General features: G+C 40.7%; 1 long non-coding RNA gene across 1 annotated transcript in view; it reads right to left on the bottom strand.

Moving 5' to 3' along the window:
* Window positions 1-512: 512 nt before the first annotated feature.
* Window positions 513-20,170, bottom strand: part of LOC128626070 (uncharacterized) — a 41,571-nt gene continuing 21,913 nt past the window's right edge. The window contains exons 2-3 of the long non-coding RNA XR_008389957.1: window positions 19,857-20,008; window positions 513-626 (exon numbers count right to left, since the gene is read on the bottom strand). This is a non-coding gene — a long non-coding RNA (uncharacterized LOC128626070). The remainder of the gene's footprint in view (window positions 627-19,856; window positions 20,009-20,170) is intronic.

The following is a 20,170-nucleotide window of genomic DNA, read 5'->3' as shown; positions in this document are numbered from 1 at the left end:
CTGGTGGAAATCAATCAAATCCTGAAATTTCAGCATTGTATTTTCTTATTCTTTTACTGGTTTTGTATCAGTGTCTTTTTTTAAATGAAGTTCTGGGTTAACACCAGGTAACATTTGTAAATGATATTCTTAATTCCCTAATTCAGATTTCTAGGTCAGCAGTATAGTAATGCTTTAGGACTGGGTTCCTCCCAGAGATATAAAAATCAACAACAAAACAAAATAAAGCACATGAAATGAATTACCAGACCAGTCAATTATACCATCTATATGCCATGCACATGTGGTAAAATGTACTGCATGTAAAAAAAAAGTAACTCACTGCTTAGTGTAAAGAACTATAGATACACGTGAGTATAACATAACCAGGAAGCAAATTGTGTCTTGTACTCGTTATGACTCTCCTTGGCCAAGCAATAGCAGGTCTTTCACACATCCAGAAGGACTGAGGGGTTTAGTACAGGATTTGGGTAAAACAAAGTCTCCCTTCCAATGACATGGACAAGGACAGCTCTGGTTATGACTGTGTTTCCAGAATAAAACAGCCTGTGTTCATATCACAGCTTCATCCCTTAGTTGTACGGCCTTGGGTAAGGTATTCACCCTCTTAGCTTCAGTTTTCCCATCTGTAAAACAGGAATAGTAGAAGTATTAAATGAAAATGCATGTATAAGCATAAAAACACTAAAGTATTTGACAAATAGTAAGCTCAATAAATATTAATTTTAATTGTTCAATACCATTTATTTGACATTACGGCTACTATGCCTATTTCAGGTTGTGCTTGAGTATTGAGTATTGTGCTTGAGTTAACAACCATGAATGTTTGCATTTCAGTTTCATGGTTCACTAAGAACATGCAGGCCTCCAACACTGCACTGCTCCTGGGCAAGGGAGCTCCTGAGACGAGGTATATCTAGACAGCCCCACTTTCCCAAAGTGCTTCGGTGACCCCCAGTTCGCCTTTCCAACTCAGGCCTGCCACAGCTTGCTCAGGGGCGCAGATGGAATTGCAGCACCAGGCGGGGGCAAGAGGCCAAAGGTGATTATATTTCTCAGGAATGCCTTGAAATCTTGTATATGCTCTGTTGCTATGTTATTTTGTTTTTGAATTTTTTGTATTTTTATTCTAACACAAAAATCAGTAAAGAGGCTGGGTTAAATGTCACAAGATGTGGGTATTAAGTTTCTTTAAGAAACCATATATTTGGATGGCGATTTGGCACCGAGACATCTCCCCAGACGCTAAGAACATCTCGTCCTCCCTTTCCATCTCAGTCTTCTCTTCTCCGTCCAATAACTGAAACCACAATAATACTCATCACTTTCTACTTCTGTTGCTCCTCTATTTTGCTTCTCCAGCCCTTCCAGCTTGTTTGTAGCCAATTCCTTATATTACGTTTCTTCTCTTTGAAATGCAACAAGTGATATGCCAGAGTAAGAGGTAAGGAAATTTGTACAAAAATCTTGAGTTCCCTTGATTTGCTGTTATCTTGGTCGCTGTAGAAAGAAGCTTACCTTACTTGTTTCACAAGATTGTTATGAGGTCAAAAATAAAATATTAGGTGTACAAATGCTTTTCAGATGCTCTTACTATTTTTGGGGATACTGTTTCTCATTAAATGTATTTATATAATATTTCATCTTGTTGCAAAAATTAAATAAATTTAAGGCAAATTTGAAATTATATTTCCTTGTGAAATATGCTCAAACTGACCCAGTTTTTCTTCTTTTAAGTTTTGAAATGACTGTGTTTTTAGAACAGCTTTAATTCACAGAAAAAAATTAACAGAGGTTCAGAGCCTCATCTTTATTTTTAATATTAAAGTAAAACATGATATGATGAAAGTTTTCTCATGTATCAGTCCTTAAAAAAAGAATGTGTTTACTTTGCTAGCCTAGATTTTTATTGTTTGTTTGTTTATTTTGGTCTATTTGCTTTGTGTAAGTGTAAAAGTAAAAACCTGGCCTAGCAGCCTCAGCAATCCAGGTCCTCTATTAAAGGGTGCTTAAGTGTTATTTTCAAGGCTGCTGCCCTGGCCTGTTTTCAACCTCTACAACATTTTTGATGACCATGACGGAATATTATTTATCATATGTAGTAAAGAGCTGGTATAGACGTTGTTCAAGAAATGTGAATCTGTTCACATGAGAGTAGGGTCATAGTGAAGGCTATTTGTCATTGGAGCGAATAATCACTAAGTGACTGGAGTATTCTTTTCTTTCTCCTCCGTCCTCTTAAACGGGGCTTCTTCAGTAGCATCCTGATATAAAAACCATTGAAATAATTAGAGAGTGCCTTAAAAAGCCAACAATAGGCACAGTAGAACTCTTTATTGTGAGTCAGGAACTGTATTGTTGCTTTACTGTTGCTAACACATTTAAATTTCTTAGAAACACTATGAGGTAGATCTTCTGAGTCCCGCTTTATTGACCAGGAAACAAAGGCAGAGAGGTTAAGCCATTTCTCAACAGAGTGAAGCTTTCTGGTTTGAACAACTAGTATTCTTTTCATATTTGTTAACTAGTCCTGACAAAATCAAGTACACAATCTTTTCTACTCATAGTACAATGAGATATTTTAGTATTATATACATGAATGTCATGCATTCTATCACAAATAGAGAATTCCTAGGCAAATATTCCCCCTCATCAATAATTATAGTAATAATGTTCTTATGCCTGTGCTAAATACTTCCTACATCTTATCACTTTTAAGCCTTGTAATAATTAACTGAATTAGGAACATTAGCCCCACTTTACAGGTGAGAATTCTGAGACTCAGTGAGGTGAATTGCTTCCCCGATTCAAATAAATGTCTCTGTGACTCTACCTAGACTGTGGCCTTTTCTCTATATCATAGTGAGGTTAAACTATGATATAGTTTATAGTCTTATCCTTGAAGGAGTAGTCTCTTCAGGAATGTAAATCGTTGGTGCCTCAAGCAATATGGAGCTACCGCGCAGCATCCTTTTACCTCTGATCTTTCCAAGGTGGGGGTACTGGTGGATGTTGAAAACTCGCTGTTGGGATGACACTCTTGTCTTTCAGCCATGTTGGAGATATTTTTGAAAGACTCAGGACCATATCTTACCTTTCCTTCTAACATGTTGTCCTTTACTTCTGATTCATGCCACAGAAACAGAGAATTTCTAAATAAACAAGCAGAAAGTACCTTGGAATGACTTCATGCCCAGGTTTCTGATTGCTCGCACAGATGACATCCCAGCTGTGCCTTACCGCACGTTCTTTTTTGAATCGTTTTCTCTAACCAAAGTATCTCTGGTAACCAAATTTTAGAAACCTCCCCAAGGCAACCTGAGGTTTGGAAACTAAGTGGGCAGTTCCAAATTCTTAGCAGACCGTTTTAAGGCGTGCAACCCCAGAGCTAAGGTCAGACCTCATTAGAATGGGGGTAGGGAGAGAAGTTTAGTGGAGAGAGGTTCACGTCTTTCCATTGTACTGGAATTTAACTGGAATGAGTGAAGGCAATTTTATTTTAAAATCTTTCCCCCTGTCACCTCATTAACACCTCCAATGAGAGGCAGCTGTGAGACTGTTAACTCTTTGCTTGCACATTCTTGAAAGTGCTATTGGCTGGGATCTCTTGTCCTTGTGAGAAGATACCCTGCTGTCACCAATCTGGGTATCTGTAACATTGAAATGAGGGTTTTTCCAAGACTCATATTTATACCCCAATAGTGTGCCATTCCAGAGAGTGAGACATGCATTTCTGCCAGGTTTTGCATATTTTGAGCTACTACTCCATAAGCTACAGTATGTTAGATTTGGGGAACTTGGCTGCCTCAAATTTTCTCTGGAAAAAAATGAGAGTGTATATGAACATTCATTAAGTTATTAACTCATTCATTTACTCACACTTTTAATAAATCGCACTGGATGAGTGCCTTTTATATGTCAGGCAACATGTCAGCATTAGGAGAATAAGACATAATCCCTGCCCTGGAGGTAGTTCCTATATAATGTGGGTTTAAATCATTCCTATATAATATGACAAAATGATAATAAACATTATAGGATGGGAGCAAAAAAGGGAGAGGCAGTAAAACAGAATATACTAAGGGAGGTCAGGGAAGACAAAAGAGAACTGCTTGAGCTACTTTGAAGGTTAAATTAACTACAAGGAGAAAACCCAAGATGGGAAAGCAACATGAGCAGTCAGGAGAGAATGGTTTGGGCATGGTGTTAGAGACCAGCATGACCACAGTGTAGTGAATATTGTTATGGTGGGTGCTATGCGGTACATTCCAGAGCCCCCTTTAGGATTGAAAAGAACACATTATCCCAGCTGCTGGGAGTGTAGATGGCTATAAGATCTCAGCCAAACCCCTTTTGGGAATTGTCCTCAACCTAAAGGAGCCACCTTGTCCTTTCATGCCTTTTTCCATGGGATAATATGCATCCAGGACACAGAGGTATAAAGGCCAGTTTCCTTTACTTCCAGGTAGACAGTTCTGAATATCCAGCCCATTTCAAGAGCTCCCAGTAAAACCTTCTGAAGTTTCTGCTGAAACGGTACCACAGTTCAACTTCTCCCTCTGTCTATTCTTGCTTACCACAATCTCAAAGCTGGTGTTTGCTGGTAAATTATATAAAAAGGGATCAAAAGCTCAAAGGGGTGGGTATACCCAACTGGGCAACAAGCTAGCTGAATATGTACATGGGGCCTGGTGGATACCCTATTTATATAAGTGATCAGGAATATGCTGGTGAAACAGGCTCTGGCATCAATGAGAAACTCAGTGGTGGCAGATTGTAGGGGATACTCTTAGAAAGATGGATTTACTGATAATAATGAGGATTGTAAAATTCCAAGTAATAGAGGCCAGGTGGTGACACTTGAACAAGCAATTTTCTAGAATGAATGGCAAGATTAGAATGTCAGCTTGGTGGAGAAGTTATGGAGATGGTTAATAGAATACAGTGGCCCTAGGGGCAAAATAGATGGAGGGCCAACAAGAATATTGTTCAATCTACACAGTCAAAAAAATTAAGAATAGCCAATCAGGAGGCTGAACATAGCCAACTAACTCCCTTGCACACTCTCCAAACCTGAGACAGATTTTGGACCTGGAGCCCTGAAATAAATGACGGGTATATAAGGGAAACTGAAAGAGGAAGAAGAGATAAATGGTGGTTCATGTATGGATCATCTCAAAATGTGAGTACAAGTTAAAAATGGACTGTGGCTGCATTATAATCCCATTCAAGGAGGAAGTTAGTGGAGCCATAGTGAGAAGAAACTCTTCCTATGAGCAGAGCTTCTAACGGTGTACCTGCCCATCTATTTTGTTTGGGAACAAAAGTGGTATAAGATAATATGTATACACATATGTACATATTTTATGTACACATATTCACACATATACACAAACTCATGGGTAGTGGTAAATGGATTGGTTGGTTGATCAGGAGCCTGGAAAGGAGATGTAGGTAGTACAAAATCATTTGGTGGAGAGGCATATGTTTCAACATAAGAATGGAGTCAAAGAGAAATTCTCCTCTATCAATTGTTAAAGTAACCACAAGGAAGAAGGAATAAAGAACTAAGTAAACAAAAGGACTTTACCAGTTGACACAAGCCAGCACTCTCATCAATGTAATGCATACCTAAGTGGATCCATGAATACTAGCACAGAAGAGGCTCTTGATGGATTCCCCGTTACCAAGACTGACCTGTCTTCTGGCTGACTGACATCCAATATGTCAGCAGCATAGATCAACACTCAGTTTCTGAAATAGCACATTTTTGAGGAAATTGTTGGCAATATGATTACATTAGAACCCTACTACAATGGAAAAGACATATTTTTAAATTTATATATTTTCTTTTTCAATTATAGTTAAAATACAATGTTATATTCATTTCAAGTACACACCCCAGTGATTAGACATTATATAACTTACTAAGTGATCATTCCACTAAATCTCATACCCATCTGACACAATAATAATAGGTAGTATTAATTAATTCTGATAATATGTAGTTATTAGAATGCTATGAACTGTAGTCCCTATGCTGTATTTTAAGTCCCCATGAGTATTCTGTAACTACCAATTTGTAGTTCTTGATCCATTCACCTTTTTCAGCCATCTCCTGGACCCGCCTCCCATCCGGCAACCATTAAAATCTTCTCTGTATTTATGAGTCTGTTTTCGTACTACTTGTTTGTTTATTTTGTTTTTTAGATTCAATTACTGATAGATATGTATTTACTGCCATTTCATTGTTCATATTTTTAATCTTCTTTTTACTTCTTCTTCAAGACTCTTTAACAGTTTATGTAACACTGGCTTGGTGGTGATGAACTCCTTTAGCTTTTCCTTGTCTGGGAAGCTTTTTATCTTACTTTGATTCTAATTGCTAGCTTTGCTAGGTAGAGTAATCTTGATCATATATCCTTGCGTTTTATCACTTTGAATATTTCTTGCCACTCACTTCTGGCCTGTAAAGTTTCTTTTGAGAAATCTGCTGACAGTCTAATGGGAGCTCCCTGGTAGATAACTAACTGTTTTTCTCTTGCTGCTTTAAAAAATTCCCCTTTTCTTTAACCTTTTTTTTTTAAGATTTTATTTATTTACCTTTAGAGGGGAAGGGAAGGAGAGAGGGAGAGAAATATCAATGTATGGTTGCCCCTTGTGAGTCCCCTGATGGGAACTAGCCTGCAACCCAGGCATGTGCCCTGACTGGGAATCGAACCGTGGTTGCTTGGTTCCCAGGACCGTGCTCAATCCACTGAGCTACACCAGCCAGGGCTAACCTTTTACATTTTAATTAGGATGTGTCTTGGCGTGGGCCTCTTTGGGTTCATCTTGTTTTGGATTGTCTGTGCTTTCTGGACTTGTATGTCGATTTCCTTCACCAGGTTTGGGAAGTTTTCTGTCATTATTTTTTCAAAAGGTTTTCAATTTCTTGCTCTCTCTCTTCCCCTTTCAGCACCCCCGTGAAGTTGTCCCAAAGGTTCCTTACACTATCTTCATTTTCTTTATTCTTTTTATTTGCTGTCCTGATTGGGTGTTTTTGCTCCCTTGTATTCCAAATTGCTTATTTGATTCTTATCTTCATCTTCTCTACTATTGATTTCTCATAAATTGTTCTTCATTTCAGTTGTAGTAGCCTACATTTCTGAGTGTTTTTTAATGATTTCTATGTCCTTTTTCATGTTTTTGAAGTTCTCACTAAGTTCCATGAACATTCTTTTAACCATTGTTTTGAACTCTGTATCTGGTAGTTTGCTTGTCTCCATTTCATTTAGTTCTTTTTTTTTTTTAGATTTCTTCTGTTCTTTCATTTGGGATCTGTTCCTTTTTGTCTCCTCAATTTGGCTGCTTCTGTACATTTGTTTCTATGTATCACATTAGAGCAGCTATGTCTCCTGAACTTGGTAGAGCAGCTATGTCTCCTGAACTTGGTAGAGCAGCTATGTCTCCTGAACTTGGTAGAGCAGCTATGTCTCCTGAACTTTGTGTAGTAGATGTCTTACAGTGCCAGGTGGCCTGCCTCCCCAGTCACCTGAACTGGGTGTTCCAGGCATACCCTTCAGTGGACTGTGTGCATTGTCTTGTTGTAATTGAACCTTGGTTGCTGTTACTGTCACAGGAAAGGATTAACCCTTAGGCCAACTGGCCAGGGGGACCAGCTGTGACTATAGCAGAAGAGCTGCTACACTGGAGTTGACCTTTTGGAGCAGAAATTACTTGCTTCAGTGGGGTTTTGATGCTTACCAAATCTACCCCTCTAATGTGTAGCTCATGGTGATGGTAGAGTTGTAGCTTGGCACGGTCTCAAGCTCTCTACCTGAGAGCACTGGCTCTGGGCCTCCCAGGGGGTGCAAGGTCAGCTATCACCTGCCCTTCCTGGGGCCACCTGGCATGAGCTATCAAGCAATTTGCAGAATGCTGCTACTTGTGCTGAGCTTTGAGGTGCCCAGGAGAAGCCAAACTACAAACCAGGACTGGCTGCTGCTCGTGCCAGGCCTGTGCTTAATTAGCAAGAGGTACAGGTTATACAGAGAACAGCTACTGCTTGTTTGAGAGATTTTTAGGAAAGTCCCTGGGAGATTTTAGGAAAGTCTGAAGCTTGAGCCAAGACAGGCCATTTGTATGGAAAAGCCACTGGGCTCTACCTGTGGGGGCAACCTTGCATTAAAGTTCCCCCATGTGCCACAGATAAAAGTAAACACTACCAAGACATGATCTGCATGGGGAGGAAAGGTGGATGATACCTCAAAGGGGAAGGGCCAAGAGCCCCATGCTCAAGGGGCTTTTATTGGGTTCATTCGCACAAGAATACAGGTAAGGATCAAACAATAGATAGCATTCAAAGAACTATGAGGGCTTATTTTCAGTCAGGGTCAGATAGCTAAGGAGCCATAAAACTTTGAGGAACCAACATCTTGCTTGGACCTTTATTATTTATTTATTTATAAGATTTTATTCATCCATCTTTAGAGGGGAAGGGAAGGAGAGAGGGAGAGAAACAATGTATGGTTGCCTCTTGTGTGTTCCCCGTTGGAAACTGGCCTGCAACCTAGGCATGTGCCCTGACTGGGAATTGAGACCTTTATCATTTAAATGAGAGCATTCTAAACAAAGCAGGTTTCACAGGATTTTTACATATTCTTTCTTAGGCCTGATTTACCCTGATACCTGCCCTTTCCAGCACAGGGATGCACTGCCTTGCCCATCTTAGATTTTTAGGCTTAATGGATTAGAGTCAGGAAGTGCTTCTCCCAGATGGAAATGGGGACTCGGGCTATGTCACAATAGCTGGGGACAAGGGTCCATTGCTCCCTCTTTGTTGCAGCCCCCCAGGTCCTTCGATGATGGCCTCCCAAGTGATTGTGTCTGGCCTAGGTTGCCCCTCTCTCAGGGGTTGTACTCGCCATGGACATCGACCATGCTTTGGGGGCAGGGGAAGAAGCGGAAGCAGCACTTGCTGCCAGAGACAAGCTTTGTCTCCTGTGGCCCACATTCTGGAGGTCACTCACTTAGCCATGGGAGGTAGTTACAATTCCTGAAACCAGGCAGGGTGGTTCCCAACACCTACCCAGGGTGGCTCAGTTGGTTGGAGCTTCATCTTGTAGATGGAAAGGTTGCAGGTTTGATTTCCAGTCAGGACACATACTTAGGTTATGGATTTGATCCCAGGTTGGGAAGTATATGAGAAGGCAACCAACTGACATTTTCTCAGATTGATGTCTTTCTCACCCTCCCTCCTTCTCCCCTCATTCCTCTTTCTCTAAAAGCTATGAAAAATATCTTTGGGAAAGATAAAAGGTAAAAAAAAAAATGGAAACAGCTTGGGTGAGCCCACAAGTTTGGTGGGAAGGGTCTCAGGTTGATGGAGACTCAAGTATGGCACCCAACTGCTGGCTCTGTTGGGGAAGGCTCATCAAAGAAACAGTGGCCTCTGCCAGCACTTCTATCTGGGAGAAATCTGCCTCTACTCAGCTCTCACTGATGTTAGATGATTTAGTTTCTCCCCATATGTCCCTGGTGCCTTTCAAGCTGCTGTCCCAACACTGGAGCTTAGAGGAAGTGAATCAGAGTTAGTCTGTGTGCCTGGGACTCCAGAAGCCCTCTGCCTCAGTCTCAGTTCCCACTGGTTTTTATAGCCAGAAGGTATGGGGACTTCTCTTCTCAGCACCAGAACTCTGAGCTTGGGGGCCTGGAGGAGGGTTGAGATCCCTTGCTTCTTAGGTGGGACTTCCACAGCCAAAATATCTTTCCCAATTTTCATCCAATACTCATAGGTGTGGGACCAGCCCATTCCATGTCTCCACCCCTCCTCCCAGTTTTGATGTATCTTCTTTAATTCCCTAGTTGCGGGACTGCCATTTAGCCAGATTCCAGGTGGTTCTGAGTGATGACTGTTCTGTGCTTTAGTTACAGTTTTGATTTAGTAGTGGAAGGATGCAAGTACTATAATTATCTATGCTGACATCTTGGCCACAGGTAAGGACACTATTCATCTTGACTAGAAATGTCACATATACAGGTATGAATTTGACTTAGCCATCATCACAGTGTATAGTACACCAACAAAGAATCCTGTAAAATATATCAGACCAAGGAACACTTTTGGTAAAGGAAGTGATGTAGTTGGATGTGACCATGGAAAACATCGGTTCTGTCACTTACCATATCCAGAAGCTGCCAAAATGATAGACATACAGATTGGCCTGGTGCAAATGGAACACATGTTCAGAGATGATAACAAGTAGAATATAGCACTCTCCTCTAGGACGCACTATCTACTCTACATCAAAGATGATTAAATGCTCTTTGTTTACAATAGGAAGACTACATGAGTCCAGGGATATATGAGTAGAAGCAGAAGTAGATTCTCTTATTGTCACTCTCAGTGATCCCCTCGGGAAAATCAGGTGGAGGTAAGGATGCTGGGAATTCAGAGAAATGTATATTTTGTGGCCAAGTGATCTGTGGAGAATCTCTTGGTACTCTCTGGCCCAGGGGACAAGTGGTACAGGAAAAGTCTGAGGAGAGTCTGGAAACCAGGGACTCTGACCTTTTAGCAATGAGGTTCTAAGTCATATTGCTATGTAAGCCATCTAGACAAGGGGAGGTGTAAGCTGAGAATGATGATAATGTAGAAAACTTGATAGAGGGGGGCAAGATGAGAATCAGTTGCTACTTTGAGACCAGCTGCAGAGGTTCGGGCTGAAGTTTCTTAACTTTCTATAAGTTTCCTTAAGGAAAGAGTTGGGGCAGAATCTAGGATTTGCTGTTCTAAGAACTTATTATTTGAAGCAAGGTGGTCCAAGAGATGCCAGCTGTGGACTGAACTGGATAATGTTATGGTTCATCACTCACATTCACCTTCAGGGTTGAGGTGTGCATCACCAACTGCTGAGATGGCTCTCGGCTCTCAACTGAAACCTTGGACAGGTGTTTTCCTAGCTGAAGACAAAATCCTTACTCATGTTCCCCTTTCTCCCTCGAGGGAATGAAATGATTGCTCATTTTGGTTGTGCAAATGTTTAGTCTTCTTGCCTCAATAAGAAAGGGAATTCCAGATGCAGAGCTTCCTCTAATCTGTGGCTTCTGTTACCACTATGTGTGGTTCAAATCTTCCTTTGCCAGATCCTGCTGCCCTTATCTGTCATAATATTGAGAGCCGTTTCCAATAAACCTCCTACATGAATTTACCAGGGTCTCAGACTCTTATTCTAGGGAACCCAACCTGTGACTAAAGTGTATGCACCAGTTAGGGTGAAGGCTAGGTTGTCATATCAGAGAGACCTAAACATAAAATGGCTTCAGTAATAGAGAATGTGATTTCTCTCTGATGTAATAATCTGGACGGTCTGACTTGGCAAGCAACTCTGCTCTATGTGATTATTCAAGGACCCAGTTTCCTTCTATCTCATTGATTAACTATTCCTATGACTCATTTAATTTGCTGAAGCTGTTTTCCCACTGTGTTCCAGGCCACAGGAAGGGAGAAAAGAGCATGGGGGAGCACATGTCTATTAATTTACAGCTCAGACTTGGACATGGAACACCTCTTCTGTTTACATCAGGAGGACTTCGTCACATGTCATACCTGGCTACTGAGGATGCAGGGAAATGTAGTTCCAAACTTATGGGCCTAGTCTGAACCTTGTTATAGAACAAGGAAAGAACAGCTTTTGGGGTAAAGTGCATCTAGTTCAGGTGAGGAGGCCAGGGTGGGAGGCAGAGATCATCCCATGTATAAATTCAGTGCTAAATCAAGGTGTTAGAATTTTTTTTTCTGAAAAATTGTGGGGGCCACTAATTAGGGCAGGGATTGGATAGTAAATAATTTGCAACAGAGAGTTTTAATTTTAGCTAAGTTCAACAGCCATCTTACTCTGGAAATGCTATTTTGTCATGGTATCTTTCACAAACAGATGTGATCTCTCGTTTGAACATAGTTGATGTTTCTGTTCTCTCCTTTCTCCTCACTGAGCAAACAGTGGATATTGTCCAGTCCAAACAACTTGGGATGAGTTGTTTTCAATATCTAAAGAAGAATGAACAGAACCATTTCCTCTTTCTTACTCCTCAAAAGCACTGAGGGCAGGCCTAATGGTGAGACTTGGTGCATTAAAAAAATTTAAAAAGCAGAATTTCATCTCCTAAGAGATGCAAATATGGTGATGGGAAGAAAGAGCACTAGACTCTCTGGGTCTAGTCACGAGCTCTGAGCTTGGCGTCACTCGGCTCTGTCTCTAGATTTATGACTTTTCCCAAATCACTCACTTTCTCTGGCATTCACCTCTAAATTAGGTTGCTTGACAAAATAAGCTAGAAATTTCCCTTCAGCTTAAAACTTACATTCATTTGAATTGGCCTTAAAAGTGAAGTTTGGAACCAGGGAAAGGTAGAGCTTAAGACATGTTTGTTGAATTTCATTAGATTTTAATTTTAATAAAGTAAATCAGTGCTTGACCTGCAGCCCACGCGGGCAGCCCACCCTCATTCAGCAGCGGCAACGGCAAACATCAGTCTCATGAGTGTTCTAATACACTGTCTGAGGAGACGAGTTTTATTAATATTTTTATCTGCCTATCCCAAATGTCAGTTCTGCTGAATGATGAGCAAAGGGAACAGTCTTAAGAGAACAGCCTCTGGATGGCCAGTGGCTATCTGGAGTCTATCTCATACAGTACACAGGTTTTTGAGATAAAGAGTGCACAGCGGAACATCTAATGCACTCTTTTCCTCAGTATTATGATGTCTGTGGAAAAAGAATTATGGGAGATTGGTGTTTAAACTGGGAGCAAACCAAAAATTTCTGGGTTGGCCTTCAGTTTGGGCAGCAGAGCACACTCTCAGTTTTATGCAGCTGCCTTGGGAGTGACAGGCACATTTCCACTCTTTCAGGGCTGGTTCAGAGAGGAAGAAAAGTGGTTACCATCTGTGAGGGCGGCAGCTGAAGGAGCTAGCCGGGGCAGGGATGAGGGACTGGGGCTGAGGGCAATAAACCAAGATGAAAATTCCTCAGAACAGCACAACTCACATTTGCAAAAAGAACCTCGTGACATTCTAGGACCACTCATGACCCTGACATCTCAGTCTGTACACCTTAAAAAATAAAGTAGCACCTGCTAGAGGTTTAGCCTTAAATGACTTTAATAAACCGTAGCTGTTGGCTGAAGGGCAAGAATTATACAGTTGTGATTAGAATCAATGGGTAGCAAGAAGTGTGCACATACAGGCAATGCTTTGATTGTAAAACCTTCCTTTTGAGATATTTTTGAAAGGCCGAGTTACTTATAAAGGTGTATTTCCCCCAGATTAGTGGTCACGTCAGCACTTAAAATGCTAGCAGGGGAAAGAGTCAGTATCATGTTTGTCTTTAAAACGGGAGACATAGGACACCTGGCCCTCTGTTAATACTGGGACACTGTACAAGAGTCAACTGGGGCACAATACAGTTCTTATTCTGAATCAGAATCCATCTGTACTCTACAGTAGGAAGACAAAAGAGGATTGTTAGCACTTAAAGGCACCTTGACAGAGTCATACCGCTTGACTCTTTTATTAATTGCCCCATCTGCTAAGTGAGAGCTCTCTGACACAGGTTGGTGCAGAACTCTTAAAGCCCTTAGTCTGCTTCCTATTGGTTCCACATGTGTTTGTATTTGTTCTCAGTAGGCAGAGATTCCAGAGAGAAAATGAGCCGCTGCAGATCGATTGCAGTATCAGTCATGCAGAAGACATGGTGAAGCGTGCCATTTGATTTTGATCTGATTTTAACTCTTGCAAGGCGCTCCTCTGGCTTCTTGGCTTTTCTTTGCCTAAGTTTCTTTCTTTCTTTTTTTTATGTTGAAGTGACAGATGCTAAAGGTAGGAGAAAAGGCAGTACAAATAATGTCCTCATTTTAGGAACTATGGCATTTCCGCTTTAAGTCATTTAGTCCTCCAAACCTTTCAATTTCTGTCTGGAATAGAGCAAAACCCAGAAAGCATTAATGGTGTGTGCATGTGTGTGCTGTGAAAAGATATGCCTTGTTTATGTAGACAATGATAATTTCCAACAAAAGTGCATTGACAGCGCAGGCAGAGTCTGGGCCTAACCTGACAAAACACAGACCAGCGGAGCTCGATGGTTTACTTAGGCGAACATTCTCCCCAGTATGATTTGTCTTTGTCCTTCCCTTTCTTATTTTGTTTTAAAGAGATTCAATGAGATTGAGTTAAGGATGTGGTGTCTATTTCAGCCCCAACTTTGCAATTTCCGCATTTAGCCTGGATTATGTTACAGCCATCATGATTCTGAGATATTTTCTATGTACAGTTTGGAGATAGAAGAGAGAAACAGGAAAGGCGTGGTGTCTCCTCTGAAAGTTTTTATCATGGGGTCTGGAGGTCACATGGGTGTGTGTGTGTGTGTGTGTGTGTGTGTGTGTGGGTGGGTGTGAGAGAGAGAAGAGAAAGTACTGCTCAGTCAAACAAAGCATTTGCTCCTCGATTATGCCCCTTATCTTCTCAGTAAGGACATTTGAGCTCCCTGCTGTTTCCTGAAACTCCAAGAACGAAAGATGGAGAACTTAGAGTGAGAAATGAGCCCTTGTCTCACTATACATCTCAACTGATGTTCAGGAATGACTCAGTACAGCTTTCCTGTTGGCTCCCAAAATTTCATTTTCTCCCCTGTGCCCCTTGTTAAGATTTTGAGTTCTGCTCTGCTGATTTAATCAGGCCTGACCCTCTCCTATTCTGTTTTTTTGGGAGGGAGAACTATATCCCTTGGGACTTTTGCTGTCAGAAGAAAAAGTAAAAAACAGTCCAAATTGCCTTATGCGAAAGTTGTTTTATAAGTTCACATGAAGGTACAGGGCTGGGGTGGGCCTGGCATTAGTCGTGGCTGAATTGGGGGACGCAAAAAAGTCCCCAGGAGTCGGTCCATTAACATCTTTGACTTATCTCTGCTTTTTCTAAGTCTGGCTTCTTTCTCAGACTCCATATGTTGGCATGACGACTGCATTAGTTCCTTCCAATTTCATGTTCGGGTGGAAAGAGAACCTGTCCATCTCCTGGTAGCCCCAGAAAATGTCTCACTGGGTCTGGCTTAGATTAGTTCACATGCACAAGCATGAACCAACTCTCTGGCCAGGGGAAGGCAGTTCTATGGCCAAGACTGAAGTCACAGTGTTCTCGAAGCTGGAGTAGAAGTCAACTTGAAGTTCATTTAAGAGAAAGTTGTTTCTAAGAGAAAGATCTGGATATTGTGGGAGGGAGCAGAGGCTGCCTGTCCAAAAATAGTCAAAAATTATCCATGGCAAGAGTTTTAGATGTTTAAAGAGTAAAATATTAATGTGGTCAATCAACTACATAACGTAAGTATATATGGTATGTATGTATGTATAGCATGTTTGTGTGTGGTATGCATGCTGGTAAGGATGCTGGTCAAACATACTAACTTTGGAATCAGATGTCCTGGGCTCACATCCTAACTTTAGTAGTAACTAGTTCTTTGACTTTTTGATAAGTTACTTAAAATTTTGGATTGCTTTAGATTTATGCTACAACAACTTGGGGTTGGTTTAACAGTGTAATTGCTAAAGAAATAAGTACTTTATTAAACTGCTTCATTGGTCTGTTCCTGTTTACTCCTGCCATAAATAAAAACAATATTTCATGACAACTTAAAAATTGGTTAAAAATATCTGATGCACTGTCAGCTAGGATCTTGAGAATTGTCCAAAATTCCACCTTTCTAAGTTAACCCTTCTGTTTCTGGAGAAAATGCTTTTCCTTCCCAGCTATATCTTCTCCATTGTCAAAGACTCTTCTTGGGAGTATAAGTTTTGCTTAAGTGTACCCAGAATGAATTCATACATATTAAGAATGAGATAATTTGTCTCTTCAGTGAAAACATCTTTTGCTGTACAAAGCTTAGGCCTGCCACAGGAATCTCTTAACCCACAAAACTTTCACCTTCCCACAAATGTTTCAACAGCTGGCATGCAAAGTCGCATTCAGAGACAAATGTGTGCACCACATTTACAGTCTGAAATTCAGTTGTTGAGCATCACTTGGTGAGAATGAACATTACAGTGCATGGTAATACTTTTTATTTTAATGGCAGCTAATAAATTTATACCACAACTCATCCCCCATCTCCCAAAGCATATTCAGAAAAGTTTCAGTTAATGCCATTTAAACCAGCTGACATCTAAATATTTAACAAACGCTTTAGGTGCCCAGGGCATGTAGCATGCCCAGTATTTACAAGGCTGGCACACACACATACCCACAGAAGTCACACGCACACTTTTGTTGCTGTTAGAAACACTTTCTGCTTCTGTTCTTTAAAAAGTGCTTCTGTAGGTGTTTACCACTCTCAGGTACCATCTCTGTAAAGCAGTTAGCACAGAGCCTGTCACATAGTAAGGAGCTTAAAAATGTGAGCTATATTAAAGTGACTATAATTATTATATGATTTTAACAATCAAACAGTATCACTTTTTGGTAAAGTGAATTTTACAGAGTTTTTCTTTTTCTATACTGGGAAATACGAAGCTCTCGTCCATGTTTAGATTGACCACTCAGGCTATCTCAGTGACCCAAAATAGTGAGTGAATTTACTATTATTCCTGCAAATTTAGATACATCTGTTTTGTGAATATTTACCAAGTTTTTCCTGAAAGTTCCATATACTTCAGCTAACGTGCCTTCCAGTGAAGTACGGATCTCACTGAGTAGACAGATGTTGTTCCCGCCTCAGCCCTGCTGAAGCCACGCTTCATCCTAACCACTCTTTGTCCCTCTGTTACAGAGGGTGTATCACTAACATAATATGTCATTTTTATGTTGTTCATCCCACTTATGGTTCTCTTTTGGCCTTTCTCTGTCAGAATGTAAACTCCATGAAGACAGGGGTCTTTGTCTCTTTTGTTGAATGATGTGTCTCAGGAATCTTGAGTATTATTTCTTTCTATCCCAGTACATTAAAAAAAAGTGAAGTGGTGCAGGCTTATAGTGTTTCTAGGATCACAGCAAGTCATTTTCAAGTAAGGGAGGGAACGAAGTGTTGACAATGGCTCGCCTTCCTCTAGCCATCCTGTGCACACTGGGAGCCTTTCCCTACCTTGGTGCACTTGGGAATGGGCAGCTGTTTGGACCTGGGTCTGGTGGGGTTCTGACTGCTGAATGAGGGGACTGACTGCACGAATTCCTATGACATAAAAGCTCCCTGATGCAGTGGTTGTGTCGTGGGAACTGAATAGATAAAAGAGGGAAAATCCATCTTGTCTTCAATCACCTGGACTCAAAGCTTCTTTCATCCGGCGCCATCACCTTCACCTCCTCTTCCTGGGCAGACCCCAGGGCCCTCTGAGGCTTCTGTCTCTGCATCTTCCCTGTGTTAGTTTATCAGTGTAGCAGCTGACTTGCATGGGACCAAACTTCAAAATAAGAGCCGCTTACTCAGGTAATAGTTTCCCTTTTCTGACATAGAAGTAATGGGAAGGTGGAGGGTTGGAATGGTGGCACCATGGGTCATCAGGGATGCAGGGTTCCGTCAACTCTACTGCATCTGTGTGGTCCTTGTCTTCCTGACTGGAGCTCATGGCTGAGTGTGGGACTGCACATCTGTGCTCCCATCAGGGAAGGGAGTGGAAATGTGGCGGGGGTAAAAGAAGCTCCCGCAGAACATTTGGCTGTAATTTAATGCCCAGAAGTCAGTCTTGTGGCCATAACTATCTATCAGGCAGGTCTGGAAATGTAGCTTTTATTCTGGGTGTCCACGAGATTAGAAAATTTTGAGGTTTCTTTTACCAAGAAAGAAGGAAAGACTAGTTATGGAGGTAGGCAATTATTAGCATTCTTGGCCCAAACCATCTTTATAATACTAGCTAGAGCTTGAGTTATTGTAAACACTTAATTATTACCTCAGAAGTTTAGAAACCAATTATTTTAAAGAGTATTCTCTTCATTTCATCCCATGGCTCAAATACTTTAAATAGTTCCCAATTAATAAGTGGACAATGTCCAATGTCACTAGCCCGGAATTTCAGGAAGTGGCCTTGTAGGATAGAAAGAATTAGGCTTAGACCTCCTCCCCCCAACAAACAAGAATGATTATTTCTCATGCTCATGGTGTTGGCTCGGTGGCTCCTCTGCTGGTCTCACGTGGGCTCACTTATGCAGCTGCATTTAGCTAGAAAGTCCCAGATGTCCTCACTCATCTCTGGCAGCGTACACTGGCTGTTGGCTGTGTTGTCTCAGTTCTCCATCACATGGCCTCTCATCCTCCAAGAGGCTAGGCTAGCTGCTTTATACTGTGATTTTAGGGTCATGTTTCAATTGACAAAAACTAAAACTGCAAAGGTCTCTTGGGAGCTAGACTTAGGAGTCATATAAAATTATTTCTGTCACAAGTACCTTACTGATTCAAGGAATGGATAAACAGACTATATGTCTTGGAAAGAGAGGTAAAGCATTGAAAAGAGGAATTCTTTCCAGAACATGTGACATTTTGGGGTGTTTTTTTGCAGATTACCAAAGCAGCTATGTGATTTGAGACAAACCGCTTAACATGGCCAAAACCTTAGTTCCCCATCTGGAAAAATAGAGACAATAATCATATCTAGAGCATTTTGAGAAATAAGTGATGTCAGGTCGATAAAGTACCTAGAGCAAATATATATGGTCAGTATTAATTTTACCATCCACTCAGAGTTCTCTCAAATTCTACCATACATCCCACCGATGTAAGAACTGCTCTCCTGCTCATCTCTTCCTGGCTCTCTGAACCTCCCACTGATATTCCCACTCAGTGCTTCTGCAATTCCCTCTACCTGAAACAGTTTTTCCCTTCACTTCTTAGTCTACAAAACTTTATCCATCCTTCAGGATATCAAGTCACATTTTCTTCATCAAGCCTTGATTCCTCTGGCCATCTTGATTTCTTAGCTAATTCAATTCTAGCAACCCTGGTGACTTATGCCATTATTTAGCCATTTGATCACATGGCTTTCTGTGACTTAAATTGCCTTATGGAGTTACTTTGTGTTAACATTCTTTGCCTTTTGAAACTGCGTGTCACCAACTATACTACAAATACCTCTAGGATGAACACTGTAGTATAGAATGGTGAAATAGAAAAAAGACTAGAAAGATTAGTCACATGGCCCCAGTTTAGGTATTTAATGTATATTAGATGAATAGACATGAGGAAATCACTTAACTTTTCTGAACCCTAGTTTCAGAATCTTTAAAATGATACTATTCTTCATCGAGTTAACCATGTCGTTGTAGGGATCTGATAAGATTATACATAGGAATGTTCTTTAAGCATTATAAAGGATCACAGAAATATTTGGCCTATTGTGATAAGTTTAGTGAACATTTGTTGGATAAATACTAAATACATATGAACTATAGGAAATTAGACATATTGAGTTTATTTGTGCAAGGGCATGAATATTCTTTTAATTTCTGCCCTGAAAGGAAACCAGAATACCATGGTTTTGGCAGCACTGATTTGATGGGTTCCGGTTGACTGACTCTACCATGTACAATTATAATTTTATTTTTCAGTATTGTTCAGCATGAGAAGACATGAACAGAGCTCCAATATTATCATAAAATATTTTCTGTTACAAAGTTTCTTTCAGAGGGAACATGTTGGAGGAGCCTAAATAATGGTCAACTGTTGCATAAGTGAGATGTTAATGTGGTTAACAGTTGAATTAACTCAAACACAGCAGAAGAAAGTTGGTTTTGCAGAACATTAAGTCCTCCCATCCTGCTCTAATGATTAAGTTGACTAGAGTGAGGTTAGGGTTGAACAATTGTAACTTGGCAGGCTCCTCATAGACCCCCCAAAGAATTACCTGTTCATGTTAGTTTTAAGTATTTCCAGGAATATAGAGCTCTGGACTTTCTGTGTCTGTCACACGTGTCTTCAAGGTCATCTTGCTGTTGGACACCAAACTCTCACTGAAATGTGAGACTTTTTCTTCTTCATCATTTTTTCCTTTTTGGCCTAAATAGGAATGGTGAACAGCTGGTCAGTGTCATTTTTATGACAATTTCCCTCCACTTCAGTTCAGTTGATGAGTTGTCCCTCTTATTTTCCTTCATCCCAGTTTTTTTAACCTTCTTAGAGAGGTCCTGTTTTTCTTTTAAAGAAACATTTTTATTACCA

This window comes from Artibeus jamaicensis, unplaced genomic scaffold (genome assembly GCF_021234435.1).
Source record: "Artibeus jamaicensis isolate MK-2021 breed Jamaican fruit bat unplaced genomic scaffold, CSHL_Jam_final scaffold_1964, whole genome shotgun sequence".
NCBI classification, from domain to species: Eukaryota; Metazoa; Chordata; class Mammalia; order Chiroptera; family Phyllostomidae; genus Artibeus; species Artibeus jamaicensis.
This window is presented reverse-complemented; position numbering and strand designations above follow the sequence as displayed.